Source organism: Sinohyriopsis cumingii, chromosome 19 (assembly GCF_028554795.1).
Source record: "Sinohyriopsis cumingii isolate HCF-2022 chromosome 19, ASM2855479v2, whole genome shotgun sequence".
NCBI lineage: Eukaryota > Metazoa > Mollusca > Bivalvia > Unionida > Unionidae > Sinohyriopsis > Sinohyriopsis cumingii.
In genome coordinates this window covers 34,233,859-34,248,480 of record NC_142979.1, presented here as the reverse complement: position 1 = coordinate 34,248,480, position 14,622 = coordinate 34,233,859, and the positions used below count along the sequence as shown (strand labels likewise).

At 33.4% G+C, this 14,622-nt stretch overlaps 1 pseudogene; it reads left to right on the top strand.

The window, feature by feature from the left end:
• LOC149775418 (uncharacterized) overlaps window positions 1-14,622 on the top strand; it is a 28,834-nt pseudogene continuing 14,212 nt past the window's right edge.

The following is a 14,622-nucleotide window of genomic DNA, read 5'->3' as shown; positions in this document are numbered from 1 at the left end:
ATGGATATGTTAGCAGTTGCAGCTGAGAATCAGGATCTAAGGCTTAAATTGTCAAATAGTTCAAGAGAGATACAAGAGCTTCAACTTAAAATGTCATCAAAAGATAAAAAAATTCAACAACTGAAGAAAATAATTGCCAAGAAACAAACATTGAGTGTAGCAATTGTGAAGTATAAAGAAAACACACTGAAAAATTTGTTTAAATACTATACAGGAATCAAATACATAAGATGCTTAGCTTTATTGGCCTTTCTAGCCCCTATAGAGTGTCCAGTCAAATATAGACCAGGACGAAGGGATACAAAAAGCCTTAGCGAGGAAGATGGACTGTTTTTAAAAATATGTAGGCTATGGCTTATTTTTGGTCTAAAAGATTTGGTCACAAGGTTTGGACGCTCTGCACAGTCAGCTAGTGTTGTGTTTTACACATGGCTCGATCTTTTATATTTAAAACTTGGCCAGCTTTCAGTTTGGCCGAATAGAGATACCATAATAAAAAACATGCCATCTGAATATAGGAAAGATATTCCCACTACCATTATTATACCATTATTATTATAGATGTAACTGAAACTAAAACTCAAATGCCAAGTGCACTTTGCCTACAGAGCCAGTTATATAGTGATTATAAATCTGCAACAACTCTAAAGGGGTTGATAGGTTGTGATCCTAATGGTCGTGTAATGTTTGTTTGAGAATTATGTATAGGATCCATTTCGGGTAAATCTACCACAGAACAATCTGGTTTTGTGATAAGAATAATATTAGCGCTCCACCGGTGATGCCAGTTATACCTGGCATGGTCAAAGAAGACATATGTAATGCATTCTAAACATGACGCTTGTTATATCTGGCACAGCGATAGGAAGAACAGCTGTTTTTTTTAACCAGGATGTTGGATACACCTGAGACAGAGAAAGTAGACACATCGAATGCATTTCGAACGTGATGCTAGTTACACCCGGCACGGGAAACGTAATTGCACCTAATGCATTTTGAACGTCACGCTCGTTACGCCCTGACACTACGAAAGTACATACAACTAATTAATTTATACAATGCTACAATTTATAGATGCTACCAACAAACTGATTTTATCTTACACTAATACTGACAATTTTCTCCTGACAGCTCTATATGCTTACATATAATATGTTTGAGTTCCTGTCTGAAGGGTTAACTGATAATGAATTGCATGATTTACAAAACTGTAAAAAAAAAGATCCATTCATGTCCGCCAAAGTTTTTATTTATTTAATAGAGGCTACATTTAACATTGGATATGACGATGGCTCAAATGTCCGATTTTTTTCATGTTGACCTCAGTTTAAAAGGTTTCAAACATAAATTATATTCAAATAAACCTGATATTGATATTAAGCGTATTTTCGTGCGTTACTAGGATAAAGCGCTACAAAATAATTAGTAAAAGGTCTCGTTAGTTAAATTAGGTGCACATGACATAGTATTCAAACTTTAACTTAACGATTACAAGTTAAAATTATCTGTCGAATCGCGTTATCACTTTGATGAGCACAATATTTATTACTTTACAATGCAATTCGTATATGTATTTGAATTGGATAAACATTATAGAATGAGAATAGGGTTTATATTCTTTCCTTGGCACAACAATCTCTAGCTACATATCTCTATTGCTGGGTTTGCCAATCGCATAACCATTCCTCTAATACTTATAACTGTTGCAATTTGCATGTTTTATAAAACTATAGAAGCTTTAATGATATTCAGCTGATCTTTACAACTGTCATAAATAACTTCGATAATGTTAAACATTCGGTTAGCAAAACATTTACGGACGACTTGATGAATTTACTGATATATTAAAAGAACAAGCATCTTATGAAGAAGTAAGATGAAATACTAAGTAAAAGGATACGAAGATAGGAATACACTTTTCATTCATACAAAACAAATGAATAAATAGTGAAGTAGTTATTGGTATTAACACCGAAATCAATTGCTAAGTATATTAATAAAAATTGTTGCTGGCAACTTTCTTTACAAAAGTAGGATATGATATTAAACATATCAGAAGAACAGCAAACTTTATTTAGTATTTAGGCAACAAAAATGAACGAAACGACGAAAGGGAATCTCAATACCGGATGGTTACTAAAATTTTAATATGTATGCATAAGCTATGCAAGGAGGATTAGAAGATAGTACCGTCACATAAACTTCCCTATGACATTTCTCGCGAACATAATTACATCAAATCATTTTATCCACATATTAAATCGACCTCAATTCTCAGTTACTTCTACAGTGATCACATCCATTTGCAGTTTAAAAACAAATACAGACATGTCATTAATTATATTAATAGCTTCTCATGAAACTGAATATTGTACGTCGAAGCTGATCCTCGGTATAATCATTTCAAAATAAAATAATCATTTGTCTCTACTACCGTTTGATCAGCCCCTAACGGAAACTGGCACTAATGTCGGTAAAGTGACCTGTATTAATTTCATTGCATTGCCTCATTGGATTGAAATCAAAGAGTGATCCACTTGTGAGTGTAAAGGGTGAGTAAACAGTATAGCAAAGATGCTATATGTTTGTAAACCACAAGAGAGTTGTATAACATATTCAGTTAAATCAATCCAGCCTTGACGATGTTCCGTGTATGAAACATTTACACAAGAAGTGGTATGACAAATGCACAGCGTACATTGAATAAATTTGTTTTATCTATACCATACACAAATAAACATAATTTTCTTCGCATGAATTTTGATATTGACCATTTAATTGTGTATTGACGGAGGAAGTGATCTCTCCACATATCTTCCCACGGTGACTACAAAAAGGGTAGTGGAACATCAATCTTAGCTATTCAGAATCCTTTCGAAAATTATTAATGGGCTTCTTTCTGCGGTTAAATTTCCATTCCATTCATATCGATTAAATAATAAAACGTGACATAGTATTGAAAGATATAACTTTGTTCAAACGGAGAAAGTAGTGTACTACAAATATGGCAAGGCCAGGGTCCCAAACAGTGGCAGCGCAACCATTTGATCTCAAGAGAGTACATTGAAACGCACGGGTATTAATTTGAGCAAATTGACAAACCAACATGAGGTAACTCCAATATTTGAAGTTCCTTACATTTTATCCGAATCATTATTATCCTTTACTGACTATTGCTACTGACGATAAAATTGTTTTCATCTACTCTCTTCCTTTTTGCTTATGTTTTTGTTGGTCGGTCTGTTTCTCGGTTTTAACATCATTGGCTTTGCGACGATTTCGCACAGAGAGACAGAGAGACAAAGAGAGAAATTTGTAGAACACGTCTTTGAAATGTGTCATCACTTGTTTTTCCACATAGAGGACACGATCTATACCTTGTTTCCATCCCTGGAATACGAGTTAACGTCGCATACTCCATGTACCTGCTCGAGTCAATGTAAGCGAGTTTCCATTAATATGTCTTTCAGTTTTCGCTATTCGCACAAGTGACATATAAGACACCCACCATTTTTCTCTGCTTTTTGTTGACCTGCTGTTGTCGATGCCAGATATATATGTCGGGTCTCTTTTTCCAAGATGCGCCTCTAGATAACGTTCGGCTGCTGCCTTCTCCGCATCTTCGGCAGGCTGTCTCCGTTGTATCTAGTGATTAGTTCATCATTCCGTGTCATATTAGGACAAACAATTCGTATTTTCTAAGTCGGTTTGTGTAGGTTGAGTCCAGTTTCATGCTAATGGCTTGCGTGGTTCCCCAGTATTCAGATCCTTTTATCAGCAAGATTAGAATATTTGATTGTTCTTCGTGGTTTTGTCGTACAAAAGAGGGAACATTTACTAGTCACGGATCACTGTAATTCCGCTCCATTTAAAATGACAGTACCCATTGCGCTGGGACAATAATAATTCTTTCAGGCGTTAGAATTGTCCAATATTGAATTTTCTAAGTGTTTTGTTCCTGATGTTCTCTGATCGAGCCTTCCTTAGCTTGAGCTTGAGCATGGTTACAAGGTTGCTCTCACTTTCAATATCAGCATATATTTTGGCCCTCATATCTAGCATGGCCTATTGCCACCTTTCATGATGATGTGATCAGTCTGGGTTTGAGTCTTCCCCTCTGGTTATATCCAAGCTATATCGTAAACGTCATTGTGAACGCAAATGGTTTCTCAAATAATCAGTCGGTCTTTATCGCATATCTCACAGAGTTTAGAGCTAATTCCATTCATGGTCCGCATCCCATTCTTACCTTTAATAGACTCACGTTTGCTCTTATGGCATCGTATCCTAACATTTAAGCCTAACATTAACAGCATCATATCATTTTTTCGGGATGTCCTCCATTACAGCTTATAGACTACCGAACAAGTAGTTGTATTAGTCTCACCGGAAAAGAGGTTAATAATGCAACAAATGACCATAGAAATAAACGACCTTTGTGCTGGACAAAGGTAAATGATTCACATTATTTCACACGATGAAAAAAATGATGTGTTTTACTCCAACAGTAAAAGTTGTGGTACTTTACTCACATAGTAAAACGTATTCACACCAACAGTGAAAAATAAGGTACTTTACTCAAATAGTAAAATGATGAAAACAAAGAGACATATATCCCGATTATCTTTCCAATCCCAAAACACTGGGTATTACACACACACACACACACACACACACACACACACACACACACACACACACACATTAGCAAACATGTATGGAGTTACATATTCCGTCACCAGCACACTTGGCTACAAGTCACAATGGTCAATCAAACAGTTAGTATTCCAGGTAGTCGCTGACCACCATTCAGTTCCTTGGTCAATCAAGCAATCAGCGCCCACCAATCGGTCAGCAACGTCCGATCAACTGCTATTCGACTAGCAACACTGCTAACTCAGCTCTACGGGTGTTAAGTTCAGCTTTACAGCTGCTATGGTCAACTTCTATGGTTAGCTCTACAGCGGGTACCACGTTGACTCCGATCAGCTCTATAGCTAAGACTCCGATCAGCTTTACAGCTGCGACTTTATATATATATATATATATATATATATATATATATATATATATATATATATATATATATATAATTTTGTAAAGAGTATTATTCAAACTACTTGTTGCACTACAATTTCTGAACCAGTTTACATAATTTATTCGCTCTCATACTCCACGTAGCTTTGTCCTTTACGGTATGAGGGAGATACAGAGAAAAATGGGATTTAACTGAAATAGAGTAACATGTTTAATTCATTCTAAGATTGGAAATAAAACTTGTTCTCATTTGTTCATGTTTTATTAATAACGATTAAGTATAAATTCGTCACTGAGGTAGAAAGGATATTTGTATTTGTATATTATTTAATCCATTCTTATATGCATATTGAAATCATGATTATATGCGTATTTATATGCCCTAGGCGAAACACAATACATATTAACAAATATGATTATGCTTTTCCATGGTTTTCAGGCGATCATTACGAATACGTCCGATCATCTGCTCGTAATAAATGGTTAATAAATGACGTGGTGTGGTCTGCTCCTGGCATCCTGCTTATGGGTCTATTGGGAATTCCCCTACCAAGTAAACCAGCTGGTCCTGAACCAATGGTCGCTCACTCTTAAAAGGCAGTATCATCCGTCGGTTTAACGTTTCCAATAACCCCTTTATTCGGATTACACACCCTTAGGGAGCTGGACGATCCCCGTTAACATCTAAAAACTTCAATAATTGAAATGTGTAATACATGAGACATTTTTATATGTGAATATAGTTATATGAATATGGCATGTGTGAACATGAAGTGACTTCGTTATTAATGAAATTCTCCTTTCATAAAAGCGACTGAACGAGATTATTATTCTAATAACCTTTACCAAACATGAATGATTTTTGCGACAAGAATAATCACATTGGAGAATGACATATAAAATAATGTTTCTCATCCTTGCATGCACACAACATGGATTCAACTTGTCTGATCATTTCTAAGATGTTTAACTTGAAAGAGACTATTTTGTATTCAAACATTAAACTCCAAAACATTAAATATATTATGGCACAGTACGAAAGAAAAGAAAGAATAGTTTTAAATATTCACATACCTCTGCTGCTAAAGATTGCTTCTGTATGGAGGACGACTCAATGGCAATATTAATCTGTACTATGAGAATATTTAGAAACACAGCAAGTCAAATACTGTAGAGACCCTCACGTATTTTGGATGCTCTGCAGTAAATAAACATAAGTTATCATTACACAAACGTTACAGCTGAAGCAATACATAGTGGGTTGTGCTCTAGGCAGATACGAAATATGTTTTCATATATAATAAAAATGGATTTTCAAGCACACACTTCCGCCTCATTTGTTCACTTGTTCCTGCTATTTAAATTTAACTCCATATATAACTTTTAATTTCCCCAGTAGTATTATAAACTAAGTTTTATGATACAAGGTACACATCATTTTTGTTACTATGGTTGTATATCCCATTTCTTTGTTAATTATTCTTTGCTGTAATTTCGATAGAACATCCCCAGAAGGACAATAGATTGGGTGCAAGTGAAGTCAAAAAAGATAATTATGCCACAGTTCTGGCATGTGAATATGCGTTTTAAGCAAACGTCCATAATTATAATCATATTTCTATTAAATTACATTTTTCTCTGTAATTTAATCTGCATTTTATTTGTCCTCACAAACTGATTAACAGACACTGCTTGACATAACCCATTCTTATATTGTTACCAGGATTGATTTCTTTTAAGTACATTTGTCAGATTTTATATGATCATTCAATTTTGTTTTATTGACATAACATTGATCATACGGTTCAGCATCTCTTTCATTATTCAGGGCTACTTTTAAACGTAAATCTTGCCATAATCACTTAATAGTTCTAAGTCACGTTCACTATTTGCAAGCTATCATTCAGGGTATACCGTTGTCATATTCGGTAAAAAGTCTGTAACTGTTCACACACATTACAAAATTCATCGAAAATAATACATATTAACTGCTTCTACATTTAAATTAAAGTTGTGAAGATCATAACAAGATATTTCAGATCATTTTCGTCTATTCAACATCATCGTTTATAAGTTATGATGTAAACTTGTTTTTATACGTTTTAAATTGGTTTATCGTCTGATTTATTCAATTAGTCAAAGATACAATCCTCTTTGGCTTGATTCTGCAACTGTCAGAAATACATTGTTCTTTAATAAGAATACCAAACATACATCCATTCAGTAATGTATCAACTTGATAATCATTTTTTAAAGGAACTGATTGTTTCACTACAATTTGCATGCATTATTCAGGATCATCATTGGCAAGTGTTTTGACAATGAAGTGTACATGGTATGCAAATATGATATCGAACAACAACGGCTCATATTTTGAATATTTGTATTGTAAGTTAAATTCACTGTGGGCAGATCAATTGTACTCACCTCTCAGGTAATCGTGATCTTTTACTTGTATTTGCTGATATGTATCGTAACAATGCATTAAAGATTTTATGTATAGACTAAATAACATTGTTTATGGTAATGTCAAATATGTCAGGATCTCAGTAAATCCAGGTTGTCCTAAATTAATATCTAATTGAGCGAACTATCTTATGCATATCAAACAGAACATGTGCGTTGATTACACATTCATTTCCGTTGCATATTTTGCTCATCTTTATCAGTTCTTAAGGAATACATCTTGCTTCTGTAATCGCAAAGAAGTTGAATAGGTGAACACTTTATTTCGTCTTTACTAAGAGTAAGATATTTCACTAAACTACTTTATTGTGCCGTTGTAAAGGCTGTACGTATTAAATTGAATGCATAACTGATATGTGGAGATTTTACGAATTAAATGTCACTACCAAATATTTCTCAGATATGTGAGGTACACTTCGGCTCTCAGCGATTTTGATAAATATAACAATGTAAATTCTCCTGAAATAGGTTGCAATTGTTTGATTGTTAAAACCGTGTCATAGTGACAAGAACAAACTTTGCATCAATTGTAAGTTTGATTTTCGTCTTAACATATTTGTTACAGCTGTCTTCCTAATAACATTTTCCATTTTTTAAAATACAAAATACATAGTTATTTATAAGTTTTAGAAAATAAAGCGAATTCTTGTACTTAATTTATGATTGTAACTAAATGTTTAATCAGCTAAATACAACGATATGTGTATTATTCAACTTCAATATTAAATGAGCATACATTAATATGACAATGACATATTTGTTGTAAATTCCTGTGTGCACTTTAAATAGAGTTCTCCTGAATATATTACTTTTTGTTCTTATATCAACCGTTTTTTTATACCTTTGATACATCTTTCTTTCTTGGCATTATTGTTTCTGGTGCTAACGGAAAATCATTGAAAAAATCATGTTAGTATTTCAAACTCTACATTTAAAATATCATCCATTTTTGCATCAACTTTCCAAAACATTAAAGTGTCTTTGAATACTTTATTTATTAAATCTAAAGTATCTGGTACTTGCAGACATTGACTAATGTAGTTCACAAAAGTTTATTAGCATTTTAAACAATGAGCCATCTTGAACAGGATCTGTCGTATTTTCCATATTGCCTTGATCAGAACTTGTTCATTGCTGGATTTAGCATAACTATGTAGCGTTGTTCTAGTTTCTCTCTTCACAACATATTATAGTAATAAAACATATATTAAATTAATAGCTAATCGTTTTAAAATTGTAATAAACTAATTTTGATGAACTGTAAAAGTGAAAGGGATCAAGTTTATGATAGTTGCAAACACAAATTTAAAAATGCTTTATAAATATTACAAAACCATAATTTATATTTTCTAACGCAACAGTAGTTAAGAGATTTTAATTTCAAATGTTCACTAGATCCGTTGCATATTAATAACAAAAATGTTAGTGGTAGTTATTTGGTTTCTTGTAATACATTAAAATCACCAATAATCCAGCATGGGTAAATATTCTTCCTTGAAACCATTTCGTTCTCCTCTTTGTGAAATTACTTTAGTTTCGGTTTTCTTTCAAAAGAGTTACAATCTCTAATTTAAAGTTTGTCCCTTATTGATAAACGAACAACTATACATGGATATATACAGATCCTGTTGTCATTTAGTAAACAATATATTTTCATTTTTTTTAAAAACATATTAACTAAAAAATTTGTTTTAATAAATCAAATATAACTTAATTTTTAAATTTGGTTTTACTTGTACTTCTGTAGGAGGATCATTAGTTAGTGTTTCAAAAATTAGACGAGCAACCTTAATCAGGAATATTATAAACGTTGAACGCATGCGTTGTTTCATATTTTTACAATAAATTGAACTAATTACGTGCAGAACCTCTCTTATTACAAACTCAGTGATAACAATTCCTTACTTTATTATTCCCCTCTTCACATGGAATTTCCTGTTTACTAATGTGGGACATTTTGGTTCCAGTGCAAGGTAAGATACATTTTCTCTTGTAATAATTCTTTCAGTAGCGTGTGTTCGTCTAGTTTCTCATAATACTCATACAATTTTACACATCATGATTTTCTAATATACACTATAGAATATATGTTATAAACTTTGTGTATTGCCTTGATATGGATAAAGAAACATTATGGAATGAGTGGGGCTTTTGTTTGGTTTCTGCGATTTATCGTTACTTTCTTTACAATATTTTATTGGCTTTATAATTGTGTTATAGTTATAAGTGAAATATTGTTTTCCATCACACTATAGGCCATACAAAGTGGTCAGTATACCGGTCAACATCCACCAATCAACTGTAAACTACTGCAAAACTTTCTCGCATCCTCACAGTGGTCGATCCAGAGCTTAGATTGTAATGATTGGTAAAGGCAAGCGCTTTAGACTATTCGACCACCAAGGGCAACGGATCTATACTAGTTTTGAATTTACAATAAATTCCAAAATGGAATGTTTATCTTGCCAGGTCATTTCTAGATGTAACATTATATGATTCTTAAGACAACATGTTAATATGAATAAGGTCTCTTATTACACGACCCCTTTTATTTTCATTTCATGTGAATTGATCTTATTAATCAAGGTAAACGATTTTACAAAATATACATTTACGCCGTTCTTGTTACTGAGGTGATATCAATCGTGTCAAATCAATAATCGTTCAATAGTTATGTCAAAAAATATATGCCAATAATTATTAGAATATGTCTCTCCATTCTAATAAAATCACCATATTATTATGAGAGTCTCCTTATTTTTATTGTTCTTCGAACTAGTCTTATCTACTTTCTCTCATTAATTCGTTTACGTCATTCACCACGTATGTTATTAATACCGGCATATATAACAACTTTCTTCAGATTTATCAATATACGTTATCTTTATTGGCGTCTGTTATATCAGGTTCAAACATATCAAGATTGTATGGTGATGGTCTATAGTTGTCTTCTCAAGGAGGCGATACAACAGAGTGTATGATATTGAAAGATCTCTTATTATTTGTTTTAAATGTTGCACTCTAGTTTGTTTTGCCTTTATCAACTCTGGATATTATTTCACTATGTTTCAGGTATGGCTCTAATTCATTTACAATGTCATTAAAATATTGAGCAATTTCTCTGTAAAATCTATATTCACTCAATTCCCTATATGAATCCAGATACTTTATTGCAATTATTCCTTATGTTTATTATCTTTATTTTATTTTTCCTAATTTCAGACAATATTTACGTCGAGGTAGATTTCTTTTCTCTGTTTTAGGTAGTATTGCATCAGTTAATGTAGTGATGAACCATACATCAATTATTTTCAATCAATTAATTATTATGAAACTCCCCTCTTCTGAGAGTATAAATAAACCTTTCACAAGCATATCTTATTTTCACTTGTATATGTTCCCCTATAATAGTATTCGCTCAGCTATTAAAAAATGCTTGATTTAATCGTGTTCACCTACCCTTTATTTATTTGTTTGGTATTGTATTTAGTTGTACCATGCGTCCAGCTGGTCTTTTTGTTGTTGCACGTAGAGTATCACTTAGTACTCATTTATGTTGCTTGTACTCTATACAAAAGAATATAACATTAGAATCACATTGTAAAATTAGTATTCCATTACATCTTTTAAAGACATAAAGTCAAAAAATCTCACTTCGTTCTATTTAAACTTCTAAAACATGAAAAATGTTAAGAGATACTGATGGTATTTCTTCATATTTATATTACCCTTCTAAAAACGGATGAATTAATCGCAATTTCGAAGTTAAAAATTTTAACTGTGTGATGGAGAGAGAGAGAGAGAGAGAGAGAGGAGAGGCATACAACGCTATATTGAAAGGCAGAACGAATAAAAGATATAAGTATTATCAGTAAACACACAATATATGCTCACTGTGACGAAAGTACATTAAATTTTATTTCATTCATTTAGATATTATATTCATACTCTAATGTTGTCCATTTGGATCATGGATTCGCTCTAAATAGATATCTAATATGAGCCAGTATCCTTGTAGGGTTGGATCAATGGGGAATGACTAAGGAGATATAATAAATTTAAAATGTCTATTGAAAAAACGTTGGGCGAGAAATAATAACATATATACTACAGTGACTAAAACCCGAAACAACACGCCCATGTCTTTATATTGGAAAAATTAATTTATCAAAACATAGACCCAAATACGAACATTTGCATATTTGCGTTAGCATTTATATAGCTTAAAATGGCTTGACAACTAGTTTTATACGCCCCCTGAAGTGGAAGAAAATAGGAAGGCTTGTTTACGATGGGAACACTTGCCACACGTGTTGTGTGGAAGGACAGTGACTTTAACAAGGTCCTAATACATGTACACCAACTTGAACTTCAGACATTGCTGGGGCCAGTTTCCTTCCATACTCCTCTTGTTGTAAACATTGGAATATTTAACAAATAGGAACACAAAGGCTTAGAAAATTGTTTTGCACCTTAGTTGTTATTGTCGGTATAGCTTACATGCATTACTCATAGCAATGTGCGTTTACAAAGGTACTGTATATTGCAAAGGTCATTGTCTATAATATACGATACCTATATTTCTTTCAGTCCAGTTCCTTTGTGTCTGTTGTTCTTTAAGCGAACTTAAGTATTGGCATTTGTTTTCGATCAGTCGGTTTGAGCAAGATCAAAGTGTACGTTAACTTATCTAGTTTCTTATTTTTGTTTATTTTGAATTTCATTAAAAAATCATTTAGGTCTTAATTCACAAATTTAAACGTTTATGTTTTCGTTAATAAAACAATATTACTCCATAAACGTTTAAAAACTAAATTCTTCTCTTAGACACCGCATACATACTGATATTTTGCTAGCTGCCCTGTTCCTCCTTCACATGTTTCTTTGATATCAGCACCGCGGAAATCACCAGCTATGATTGAATTTGGCGGTCTGACCAAACAAGCCTTTCCTAAAGAAAACTCATGACCCAACATATTTTACACTATACGTGTGAAAAATAGTTTTCGAAACAGACACAACAATGTTCGCAAAGTTAGCTTCATTTGAAACTCGAATGCTTAATTTCTAACGCTCCGATGGCCTAAGTGGTTTGAACGTCCGCCTCGGATGCAGGTCGTCGCCGGTTTGAACCCCGACCGAGTCATATCAAAGACTTAGAAAAATGGTACTAGGAGTTGCCTCGCTTGACGCTCAGCATTAAGGGGTTAGTGTTCGGACTGGTCGGCGCTGTGTCCTGATAACGTGTCTATGTGGCCATACTGCAGATATCTCTTCATTGCTTAAAAAAATTAATAAAACTAAAATATATATATATATATATATATATATATATATATATATATATATATATATATATATACACACCACATGCAGTAACAATACCATGGATGTTCAAGACTTGGTATGATATGCTAATATTGGTATATCAAATTGTGATCCGTCCGTTGCGCATTAGTTCGCATAAATAAGTATTGTTTCAACAATCGGTTATATTTCAAAAGTAGGCTATACCTTCTATATTCCATATATCTGTCATGAATTTAACTGATTACTCGTTAACGTTGTAATATAATAATCATATAAATATTAAAAATCCTCGTCTTCTAAATAAATGGATGCTTCCTGACGTCACTAGCAGACGATATTATGTCCATTTTACCTGTACTGTATGCAACCAGGCAGTTTATCCTATGTGCGACCACCAACATTGTACATTTTGAACAAGGCATACTGAATAAAAATCAATGTATAAATTACAAATATAGATAGTTGTAGAAATCATGATTTGTCAAATGTTCATTTGTGAGTATCATTAACGGTAGCCTGAGACTCAAATAATTTATTTTAACTTCCAAACAGTATATAAACTCAATGGCACATCTGCCAGCATATCACAAATATGGATGCTTATGACGTCTTTCGGGAACTACCTATTAAATATGGTGCAGAATTTCATCAAAATCCTCTCCGTTTACCCCACGTATCTTTCATGCATAAGAAAGATAATACGGGGAAGTATATGAAGTGAGAGAACAAAGATAACTGAGCTGCACCGAGTGACCTACAAGAACCTGGGATTTAGCAACAGGTGTAAACTTTCCATGTGATTTTAATGTAGTGTTCATAATACCAATGATACAAAGTTGCAATAGCCTCTCAAGATTTTTAGGGTACATTTATTTTATAAGGAGGAATTCATTTACTGTCACCTTTTTAATGAATTTTTTTATTTTTATTTCTTTCTTCATGTTTTATAAAACTTATTAACACCTTTTTTAGTATTAAAATGTCCGATATGAAGGCATGTATAGGTCCCGAATGAATAGAAATATTTGCGATATCAAGCCATGCATTGGTCTGGAGAGAAGTCGGCTTGCATGCATTATAACATGTCCGCTATGCTGCATTAAGATGTACGTATGCACAGTGTTCACATCGATTATTCTGAGACAGATTGTACAAACAATTAGTAATGCAGCGTGTTGTTTATGACTCATATTTTCTGTCCACATTATGTCTGCAACTGGAGTCACCTTCAGTAAAACAAATTGTGAGAATCTGATACACACTGTGTCTTGAACGGAATAACAGTGCTTTCCAACTTAAATAAATTAACGTTTTTATAAGGCGTACGTGTATCCAAGATGTGTCAAGCAAGGTCAGAAGGTTTTAACTTTGTACAATGAGGTGTTTAGAATCTTTGTTTGTCCCCTCTCCCGCCCCCCCCCCCAAAAAAAAATAATCGATACGATGACTGGTGTGTTATTCTTGCGCGTTGTACAATCGATAGCACCATATACTTTGAAAAAAGGTCACTCTAGAAACCAGTCAACCCATAGCAACTCGATCGGAATGTTGCATATCTACAATGTGCATGGGCAAATAGCCAAGCAAACCGGAGTTTTCTAATCACCGATATAAGCTTGATCGGTAGATTCGTAGACAACTGAGTCACAGTTCCTGTTCTTGTGATGACGTCTGTGATATTGGCATTCCAATTTAGGCCACTACTAGCGAAGCCCAGCAAATGAATAAGATCAATGTTAACAGCATAAGCAAATTGGCAAAGAAGCTGCCTGTATCACGTAGATAAGTTAATCTTGTCACCAACTGGTT